This window comes from Astatotilapia calliptera, chromosome 9 (genome assembly GCF_900246225.1).
Source record: "Astatotilapia calliptera chromosome 9, fAstCal1.2, whole genome shotgun sequence".
Classification (NCBI taxonomy): domain Eukaryota; kingdom Metazoa; phylum Chordata; class Actinopteri; order Cichliformes; family Cichlidae; genus Astatotilapia; species Astatotilapia calliptera.
This window is the reverse complement of record NC_039310.1, coordinates 9,577,607-9,589,396: the sequence shown is the minus strand read 5'-3', so window position 1 is coordinate 9,589,396 and position 11,790 is coordinate 9,577,607.

Below are 11,790 nucleotides of genomic sequence, written 5' to 3'. Positions count from 1 at the left end.
CATTGATTCGAACAAGAGTGACAAATCATTAAAGCCTAGCATTTGCACTGTGAGAAACACAGGAAGTTCATTAATTCCCTGCAGAGCCCGGGGACCTGGGAAAGGTGGTCGATGTCAGCAGTCGGTCAGCTGAGGAGTCGGCCTCAGCTAAACGTTTCACAGCAATTACATGCCAGCCGTCCGTCCAACTCTGTGGTTTTCCCACACTGATGTGGAACAGTTTCAGGAACCACAACACAATGACTAGTCAGGGGATAACAACCGCTCAGACTGCTTTGCAACACAGAAAGTGCAGCGCTTAAACATGACTACCAGCATGCTTTGCAAACTGTAGCCTGTGTTCACTGTCGAGCAATATTTTTTATGAGTGGGTCCCAGTTTGTTTGCATTATGCAATCACAAAGTGGGTGACACAATACAGCAGTCACGCTGTTGAGTTCACATTATTCCGCTGACAGTTAGCAAGCAGATAACATGCAGAAAACAAAACCTCAGTGCCAACAAACGCAGCAGGAAAAAAGACTGTAAATATGCTTCTCAGCAAGCTGGGGTTTAAAATTTCATTGTTTCAGTTTTCTGTGATAAAAGAGTAGAATCACACACGGCTTTCTGGTCAGTGGAAGCACAAAGTAAAATGAATACTTACACAGGTTATGCATGTTCATGCTACTGAGCTTTAACTGACTAGATATGTTTTTGGGTGACTGAATCTGATTCACAGCATCTCAAAATATCACAATGAGCCTTTTGCTTGTTTGCAGCTGTATTTAACATACTGCACTTATAACAATGAACTGATGATGGCACAGGTTACATAGTACCGCATTAGAAGGTGTATGACCTGATTCATATGATCATCTCCAAACTGTTCTCATGTGCACATAAATGATTGGATTATATCAAACTGATGCTTTAGCCGCGTGAACCTGCTCTCTTAGACGCTGTCATCACACTTGATGGGTGGTAGATATGTGACAAAGTATAACAAACTGACAATCCATCATAAAAGCATCAACTCTCATGAACTTAATTTTAAAAAAAGGTTTCTTAATAAGCTTCTGCTGTTTCAGACCTACCTTTGTGCACTATAACACTGTATCTTTACTAAATGTGGTACAACGTGGCTCCACAAATGCTGCCGTAAATTATTCATTTGAAGTGAAGGCTTGACTCTTTAGTCTGCCATGTAACAACTTTTTTGTGTGAATAAAACAGCTGAGTCTACTTAATAGCTTAAATTATTGAACTCGTTTTCTAAGTTCAGGTTTAAAACTACTTCAGAGGGGACCTATTATGCTCATTTCTAGCTACATATATTTTATTCGTGGACTCTAATTAGAGTTCTTTTGTATGATTCACAGTTTAAAATTATTCCTATTCACCTTATTCCGGGCGTCATTGTAGCGCAAATCACCCACTGACTAATAGAAGCCACTTTTGCTAACGTCCCCTTCCACTAATGCCAGCTTTCTTCAGATTGGCTTTCCCTCACAAAGAGAGCGTTTGAACGTCAGGTGGGTGGGGCTTCTGTACAGTCTGTCACAGCGTGTCAGGCCTGTGTGCCTGAGATGACAATATTAGGGATAATCGCTCGTAGGTCATAGAGAACCATGCAGAGTCCGATCATTTACAGAAACAGATCATTTAATGCATCTGCAGCCTGAGCTTTTGGCTCATGGGAATTACCTGCACATATGCTGATTTAATTGATTAAAAAACTCTGACCATGTGCAGTTTGAGCATCCGCCGTTGAAGCATTATATCCTGAGTATGACTGAAAATAGGAAAAAGCATTTCAGATCTGCTTTATACCTCATTTCATTAACTATATTGCATATTATCATTGACATTGTTGAAATAGTGTCATTTTGATTATAAATGTTTACTGAATCACATAAATAACAATACTAGTATAAGGTCATCTGTGTATAGTATAGTAGTATTATGTCCCAGATAATATTACTAGTACACTAAACACCAATGGCAGTATGTAAGCAGTAATTGTAGTTAATGTCTCAGTCACACAAGGATGAAAATAAAGCCGCCCTGCAATTAGGAAACTGGATTCCTGGTGATTGCACAGAGTTTTATTTGCATTCAGCTACTGATTGCATGTAGTTGCGGCAACCAGCTAATCAACATCTGAGGGACCAGTAAGTCATCATGTGATCCCTTTCAATCATGGAGTGTTTACACCGCTCAGCTGATGGGAGGCAACCTGTTTCCAAACAATTGCAGTCCAACTTGGACCGACAGCAACGACTTTCAGACAGGCGAAGGTTTGTAAATAATTGTCGTCTCATGCTACAACTACTTCACAGTAGGTGACACCAGCCAACTGGTTTCCAACTGGTTGTATTGTGGTTGCATTGCTATATAAACGTAAAGCTGCTGGGTGCTGATGTCAGCAGCAACTCCATCACTACTTATGGAGGAATTTCTGAATCTATATTTCAAATCTATGATGTTGTGGCTGGCTCTGAACGTCAGTAGTTAATGAGAATTTCTGCTTACGTATGACCACAGATGTTATTATTATTATTATCATTGCCTTTTTACTAGTGATGATAAATTCGATTCTTTTTACTGAATCGCGCTTTAATGAGTCACTCACCAAAGTGAATCGGGTTGCTTGAGTCATTTGAGTCACTGAGTCAGTTGACCAGAGAGTGAAAAAATATACATTTTCACTCAAACTTAATTTGTTTCTCTTTTAATGTAAATCCTACTGCTAAGATGAATGATTGTAAAAGAAAACAACTATTTTATAGAGCAAAAAAGAGCAAAAAAAAATTCTAAAGGGAACATTTATTTATTTTTATTTTATTTTATTAGTATTTTCCTTAAATGTGTAAAATATATTTTCTCATTTAAATGTCCACTGAGCTGTGAGCCAGGGGGCGGTAAAGTGCCTTAACATTGGTTGCCAACCAAGAAGAAGAAGAAGCTGTGAGCCAGGAGGGAGGGGGTGAGTGAGTGAGTGGCCCTTTCTCAATTCTCAAGTACGCAAGTACCCCACAATTTTAATTATAAGCTAGATATATTTCTACTAATGGAATTAGTTTGCTAACAGAAACAGGGATGAGTCAGTGAGTCAGTTGCGCTTGTGAATCATGATTCACGACTCAGTAAAGTGATTCTCGAGTATTGAACGATTCGTTCACGAATCGAACATCACTACTTTTTACAGCCATCTCTTTGCAACAACTTCTCTTGAAGACTGCAACTGCCAGCGACTGGTCACAGACCTGATCCCAGTCTTTGAAGCAACGGTCACAGACATTTCAGTTGCACTGTGGTCTCCATCCACTGTTTTCCCTAATGTGAGTGTAGCTGATGTTAAATATCAACATTTCACAGAGTTCCTTTGATTCCTCAGAGGCATCTGATGGAAGACAAAACACTGCTCAGTAGACCATTTAACGCTTTATTACTTCTAGATGGGAGCTGCGTCCTGCATGACACGTTTCCGCGGATCTCAAAATGGTGGTGTGCCCCTAACAGTTTTATTACCAGCTCTCTCACTTTAGTCTAAACAGTGTCTCAGTAACTTTCCACTAGAGATGGTCCCCTGTCATCCACAGGCACGCGTGAGCGAGAGTCCACAGCATTCCACTCCCCAAGGACACATATTCTAATGCCTTTTTTTTTCAGGGCTGTGTCCACTTAATACTACACTATACAACTTTATAACACTTATTAATAAAAAGCATAGCATTATTGAAGCACTTCAAATAATTTTATCTCAACACTGACTTCTGTCATGGTAACTCAGCCTGAATAGAGATGTGTAGCTAAAACACTCAATAAATGTGAGCTGTGTAGTTAGTTCCATTAGGTTTAGGTCTATTCGTGGCATTCGTAAAGAGATATTAAAAATCTACTCTCCCACAAAAAGAGTGAGACAACATTAAAACTTGAGCAGATCCATAACATACAGACACACAGTCCACATACAATACAGCATGTCATTTACTAAATGTGAAGGCCTGCAGAGGCATCGTGGGACTCTATTCTGACTGTGATAAAAGTTCTTCCTGGTAAACAAGCTTCATGGGGACTTGTGGACACCAGCTGTATCTGAAGGACAGAAAACAGCAGTGAGCTGAGGGTAGGTGGCAGGTACACATTTCCTGCTGCGCTCTAAAAAGCGTGGGGTTTCATCAGGTCACCAGTTCTTTCAAGAATCCAAGATTTCAAAGACACAGTTTAATGTTCAAGCTACATCTCTTTGTAACATTATAAAATAAAACCATTTTCTGAACAGCTGTCTCAGGCCGACGTGTACACTTTTATAGTGCAGTCTTTGTATATTGCTGGAAAGTATTTAACATTTATGGGAAAATCAGCCAAAAAAAATCCAAGCGGCGGTGTTTACTGTGAGTTATAACTCAAGTCAAAACTGAACATACAGATTGATATGCAGACAGCAAGTCTAAATTCTGTGCTCTTTGTGAAGGAACATCAATAAATGAAAGAAAGAGATGCTGCTTAGTCCCACTGAACTTTCGGAAGAAACATCATGTCATTATCCTTTCATTCAGAGGGACACAGTTGCCTGAAAATGGGCTCAGCAGTGTCTGACTTGATAAATAATGGACCAGATGGTGTTTACCGTATAATCTGTAGGGGGGTAGGGTTCATTATAGCATCAGAAGTATTGTATTATTGTTAAAGTCATATTAAAAATTCCCTGGTAAATGACACGACAAAGAGTTGCTCTTGAAAATTCAAATAGATCTGTATGAAGCTGCCTTGAATTTAACAGCAAAACAACATTAGGCTCCTCAGTGAATATTTAAACTGCTAAGAGGTTGAACAAGTTGCAAATAAAACTAATAAATCAAGGATTGACTTTTTTCCAACAGCACTTTCACCCTCTCTGTGTTTGACTTGTGGCCCATTGTACTTGGCTGAGGTGTATAAATGGGAGGTGTGCAGTAAGAAGAACGATGTTTAAGTGAAAAGTTTCTCCAAACAAGTGCTGTGCCTCCGAGGAATTCTCCTCGTGTCCTTGAAAGGCATCATGGAGTGTGACTTAAAGACTTTTTATTCCTCCTCCGCTCCCTCATTTCACCCCTCCTCCTCTCCTCTATACTTCTCTGTCTTTTCTCCTCCTCCCACTACTTCATGGTTGCCGGAGGGGGGTCTCTCCACGCTCTGATTGGTTTTATTGGCAGTAGTTCAGTTGTGGAGGATGCCGGCGTAGCTCTGGATGTTGCGCTTGATAAAGATGGATCAGCACATAAAGTTGGGCAGAGCAGTTTTCTTTTCAATCTCATTAAAAAGACAACATTCAATAAGAAGAGGAACATCCTCCAGTGTCAGAGAGATTCATGTTGGCTTATTCATCTCCTGACTGTGTTTTCTACAATGTCACATGATGTGCTTTTTTAAAACAGCATAGAAGTCGTGGCACAAGTGCTACATTAAAAGGAGGTTTTTACATGAGACGCACACCCACGTGTCTCCTTTTCTAGTATTAAAAGAGTAAACAAACAGTGGAGTCATGTCTGGTAAGATGAATTTTAATTATAAGATTTGATATACTGTGTCATGCAGTCTTGGGAGCTCTCGGTATGATACATTTTCCATTTGTTCAATAAAGACTTATTCACTGTTTCACTTGTTCTGCCACGCGGAGGCACCGAGTACAGTACCACAGGAGCGATGCACTTGAAAAGAGAGCATCTAAAGGTTTTACTTCACTCTGTCGATGCAGGAGCTTCACAGAAGTATGCATTATCTCTACAAACCAGATATGTTGCCTCAGATGATTCCAGCACCTTTTAAGTAGTTTAAGAAATCTAACTTTAATTATTTAGCTTCAAGGAGTTTGATGAAGAGTATTTACATTTTTCAAGCTGTCTGCCAGTCTGTTTATTATTCATATTCATGTTCAAAACTGTTTGAAATATTGAGTGACACTGACTATGCAGCACTGGGCTGGACCTCCTTTTGCCTGCAGAACTGCCTTAATTCTTCATGGCACAGATTAAAAAGGTGCTGCAAACATTCCTCAGAGATTTCAGTCCATATTGACATGACGGCATCACATAGTTGCTGCACATCCTTGATGTATAGTTCCAGCTCCACCACATACCAAAGGTGATCTGGTGACTGTGGTAATTTGAGTACAGTGAACTCATTGTGTATGTTTAAAAACCAGCATGATATCATTTGAGCTCTGTGACACTGTGTGTTATCCTGTTGGAAGCAGCCGTCACAAGACGATTACACTGTGGCGGTAAAAGGATGGACGTGGTTACAACAGTACTCAGATAGACCGTGGTGTTAAAATGTGTGCACCAGAAAGTGCTAAGAATATATCTGCACATCATTACACCACTAGCAGCCTGAACCACTGATATAAGGCAAGCTGGATCCATGCTTTTATTGCTGGTAAATACACATTTCTCCTCATTGTGATGGTCAGTTTGTTTTCCAAGAGGAACGTGAACATATCTACATGTTTCTGCAGTATGATTGGCTAATTAAATGTCTGTTAATGAGCAGTAAACCTAATAACATGTATCTCACTTTGTCATTTAAAGATATTTGACTGAATTCAACAGGAGGAACAAGATCCTATTTCATTAATTGGTTAAAAACACACACAACAAATAATCAAGAAACATCAACTGTATCTAAAAGATGGATGTAACCAATGTGAAGGTGTTGCTAGCTTGAAGTGACCATATTTAGATGCAATAGTAGACTATTGTTGCACCAGTAAAAGCAGATATAAATGAGTTGCAATGTCTACATTTAACACATGGATGGAAAATTGTTGTGGTCCTGAGTTTCTGAAGTAATATTTTGAATTTTCTGTGCTATTTTCAGTGATTATGTATTATATTCTCTGTTTGTAGTCTGTTTATATTCTCATTTTGATCAGTTTTTGTGATTCTTTTCTATCTCCCTGTTATGTGTCCATGTCTGCATGTACTCCCTTTGATCTGTCACTATTGTTGTCTGAGTTCCCTGTTCTGTCCTTAGTCCTGGTCTCTGTGTTGGTCAATTTATTTTTTATTTTGACAGTTCCTCGTCTCATGTGTCTCGTGTTCAGTTTAGCTTCCCCTGTTTCGTTGGTTGGATTCTGTTCACCTGGGTCCCCCAGGTGTTTCCACACTGCACTAATCCCTCCTGTGTATAAATTGTGTGTCTGTCCTGTGTCTGTTCCCTCTGTTCTTTGTTGCACCCTCCTTCTTCCCTGTCAGTCTGTTTTGTCTCGTCTCTCTTTATGTCTCTCTTACTCTGTTATTGTTTCTGCTCTTGTTTTCCTCGCCTTTATTCCAACGTTAATAAAAGCTGTGATTTTGAGTTTATGTTTGCCTGCCAAGTCCTGCATCATAGGTTGAGCCTGTCTCACCTGTTTACATGTCAGAAAAAGGGTTTTCCTTTTGTTCTTTTTTTTCTTTTTTGTACCAGATTATAGACATTTTTTTCCTGTTTTAAAATTGAGCATATTTAAATGGATGTCTATGTTTAGGAGTTTCCCTCTACTGTAGATATGTTGGTTAGTGTCATTATTTAGCCCCAAACATTGCTGCTTTGAAAAAAATAGTGAGTAAGGTTGGTTAGCTTTAGCTTTAGACTAGAAGCGAATATCTTATCTTACCTGCTAGCATAAGCTAGCTAACTTTATCATAGTTAAGCCTCGTTATGTTGGCTTTTTGCTGTTTTAAGGTTTTATATGACAGAACAAACAAAATATGTGTGGTTAGTGCATTCACCTAACGTGACAAGTTCTCAAGACCAGGAGGAGAAACAAATTACAGGGAGGGTTGTGTCCAGAATTGCATCCAACGTGAAAATCAGTGCCAAATATGTGGATCCATTTCTCTGGGGACCCCTTGTGAATAAGGGATCAGCAGAAATAAGCTTTTATTTGATAAAGCATCTGCCAACCGATACTGGGTCATTATACAGCATGTACACAGTTTGTAGTGCATTGTTATGGTAGTAATACAGCATGTCTCAGCTTGTTCTTTGTGTTTGCTATTGTTTTGCAGGTCTGGAAAGACTTTACCTGACTTGAACTGGTACAACTATGATAAGTTAAGGGGAAAAAAACAAAACGAGATGAGATTGACAAATAGATGTGAATGAGGTGTTTTCAGCAGCAGATGGAAAGATGGAAGCGGTCAAGAAGGCAAAGCAAAGCCGAGAGGGTGTTTGATGATTGAGTGGGAGGTGGGCCTGTCCTAGAAGGCGTGGGATGCAGGTTCGCATTGTGTTGCTGCACTTGGACTGATGGAGAGATGTCCACCTCCCACTAAGAAGGAGACATGAGGAGTGAAAAGCGGGGAGAGTTTAACACCCACAACAAATTGATGTTAGGCTGCCCGCTATCAGTCAAAAATCAGAGGAAGTTTTGACTGGATAAATCATGCATCATCACAAAGGATTGGCACTATGACCTGTGCTTTTTCTGCTTATTGAAGACTTTGGTTTTTTAAAATAGTCTAAAACTCAAGTGGGGTTTTTTAATCATAAAATGTCCTAAAATAGGAGGGCTGGGCGGGGGAAGCCTCCAGTTTTCCTGTCAGGGGGTGCTGCTGAGGCGCAGACCGTCAATAAAAGGCCTGAAAAAACCAGTGTGGAGAATAGCATCTACCACCCACTGAGGCTCCACAGGAAAATAGCTATTTGAGTGCAACAGCTCCAATCAACGCCTATTTAAAGACCGTAGCATACAGAGCGTGGGCAAGTCCATGACGATGCTCTGGAAGGAAACTTTGTTTGTTGTTTACCATATACAGGTCAATGTGAGGGACTTATTTTAGCCACATATCTGGTGGTTAATATGGTGGCTTTCCGTGTTAATTGTAAAAACAATGTTTCTATATATTGTTTATAAGCTACAATACTTGTGTCTATGTGCATTCATTTAGCTCAATTAAGTGCAATGAATGCAGGTTGGCTGATCATTAGCATTAATTAAGACCGATTTCATTATCAGTAAGTTGAAATGCATCTGTGGCCATGGCAACCCACTCCCAAATGGTGAGTGGCAGTGAGGCCCGCTGCATCTCTGTTCCCCCCAGCAGTCATTGTGATTTGTAGAGCAATTACCACACAGCTAGAGGAGAAGGAGCACTTCAATGAGACAAGTCGGTGTCCCGCCTAATGCGTGACATCCATCGAGGACTAGAGTCTGGAGTGGAAATTGCACCACATGTTAACTTTCTGTTGAGGCTGCAAGAAGGTGAACGGCATCTATGCACACGTTGCTTCATGGCTGCCGTAAAAAGCAGAACGCCAAAGCTGAGACATGAAATATAGCAGTGAGTGTGATCGTTTTACCTAACATTTAAAAATAGAAGTGAGGCTAAATGAACAGTTTCCTGCAACAACAATCGAGTGGTAGTGTGTGTGGTAACTCTTCTCGGCAAAGCAACTCAACAACCTCCAAACACCAAAACCAGGCTTATCTGAACAAACTTGAAAGCAACATTCAGATACTTGAAATAAGCACAAACAGCTAATAACCACAGTAGGAATGTTCGGCATTTACACCTTCTTTAAGTAAAAGCATTTACTTTGAATATGAAAGCTACTTATATATTATAATTATGGTTTACACATTCACAGGTTTGATTCCAGGAAGACAAACCCAGCCTCCAAATCTGTGCCAAGGAAAGATATGCGGATCCATCCGTCTGCTTAGAAAATAACTGATATGCCAAAAGTACCTCCTGCTTCTTCTTCCTTATTACCACTGTATCCGTCTTTTTTTATTTATTTTTTTAACTTTAAAGCTTTTTGATATTTAAGGTAGAGTGGTATAGATTGACTCTATATGCTGTTGGGTAGTTTAGCAATGCGTCATATTCAGTAAGATTGTCAACTTTTTATAAGCTAGTTGACAAACAGACCAGATTTCACATTTTTGACTGAGCATGTGGTTCTTACTCTGTCAGTTTATCACAAACATGCACACTGGGAAAGAAAAAAAGATTTATACCTAGCTACTGTAGTTATGAGTACAGAACTCATCTTGATCCGTCATGACCCTTAGACTGGTTGAATACTTAATGCTCCAATCATAATCAGAAATGCTCAGATGCTCAGAAATGAACTTGAAGGTGAACTTCCTCTAAAAAACGAACTCATAATGGACTTAAGGGGGCACAGATAGGTCCACTTCCCTCTGGCCCAGCAGTGACTCCACTTCCACCATGTCCTGAGAAAGAATAACCTGAACCTGAAAATAGTTCCCACTCAGCCTGAGTTCCAAGTGTTCTGAGCAGCTACTAAAATGTAACATTGTCAGACTGCATGACACTGACTGGCTGGTCATGGCATCACTCCGTGAGTCATAAGAGCGTCTCAGTCACAAAAGTCAAAAAGCCATTTTTGAAGCATGGCAATGAGGGAAATGGCTATACTAAAGAATGCCGTTTTCTCTGAGTTTGACGAAAAGCCAAAGATCGAGCAACTGGTCTATGGTCGCCTCGACGTCCACCTTTCATGATGCATACTAATTATGTCATGGGACTCTTGGATGTGTTGCTATAACAACGACCACGCACATTAGATGGTACTCAATTGTAATGGAAAACCAGTAGATCCGACTTGGTGCATGGTGAGTTGTGGGAAGTTGATCCAAGTAATGGAAAAGGGACTTAAAGACAGCAGCCCCTTGATCTTGTGATATAGTTCACCTCCTTCGTTATAAAACCAGAGGGTTTTCTTTGGTTTAAAGTTCTGTTGCCTACGCAATATGTGCACTACTGTTTCCCCCACATATTCTTGTTGTTTACACTGGGATTAAGTAAAGAACACATTTCTATGCTTAGGGAAAATGTTTACAAAGAGAGGCTCTTTGTTCATAATGTTCATCAATGGGGAAAATTAGCAGCCAGCACAATATCACTGCTCCAGTGCAACCTTTGACCGTCTTTTTCTGTGCTACCTTTAGGGGTCGCCACAGCAGACCATCTGCTTCCATCTCACCCTATCCCTAGCATCCTCCTCTGTTACACCCACCCTTTGCTTATCCTCCTTCACTATATGCTTCAATTTTCCCAGTGCTCTTCATCTTTTCCTTCTGCCTGGCAGCTCCAAATTTACTATCCTTCATCTGAACAAACCATCTCAGCCTTCCTTGTCTCCAAACCGCTCAGTTGCCCCTCTGATATACTCCAAATCATACATCATAGAAGAGCTGTGATGAACTATTTCCAAACAGTCTACAGCAAAGATTCACTTTACATTTTGGGCCCATGCAGCCCACTATGATCTTAAGTAAGCCGGATGAGTGAAACTCCCTTTCCTGTCAGTGTAAAGAAGTTTAACTGCACATATAATCCCTGAGATCTTAACATAAGAAAAAGAAGTACAGTTTCAACAATACATTTGACTCTTTTTACATGATAAAGAAATGCTCTTTTGGGTTTAAAATGTAAGAAATAAATGTGTAAAACTGCAGAAAAAGCTCTGTTGGCTCAATACGTAGACTGTCCTGTAACTATAAAATTGAAAAACTTTGGTTAATTGATGGAATTTGACTTTTCTTTGTTTATACTGTGAGTTCACTGTAAAAATTAAAAATTTCTATAGATAATAAAAAACATTGTGTTATTTAATTATTTATCTACTACTTCTATATATTAGTGTAGCAGGAAATGGGGAGCTCTTTATCAGTAGAAAAAGCTGTAAAATGTATAAAAATACAGTTAAAAGTCTAACATTTATATCCTCCCACGAATTTTTCAAAGCTGTCCAAAGGGCCAGATTTGAGTCTTAGGTGGGCCCATTCTGACTCCCAGGCCTTATGTTTGA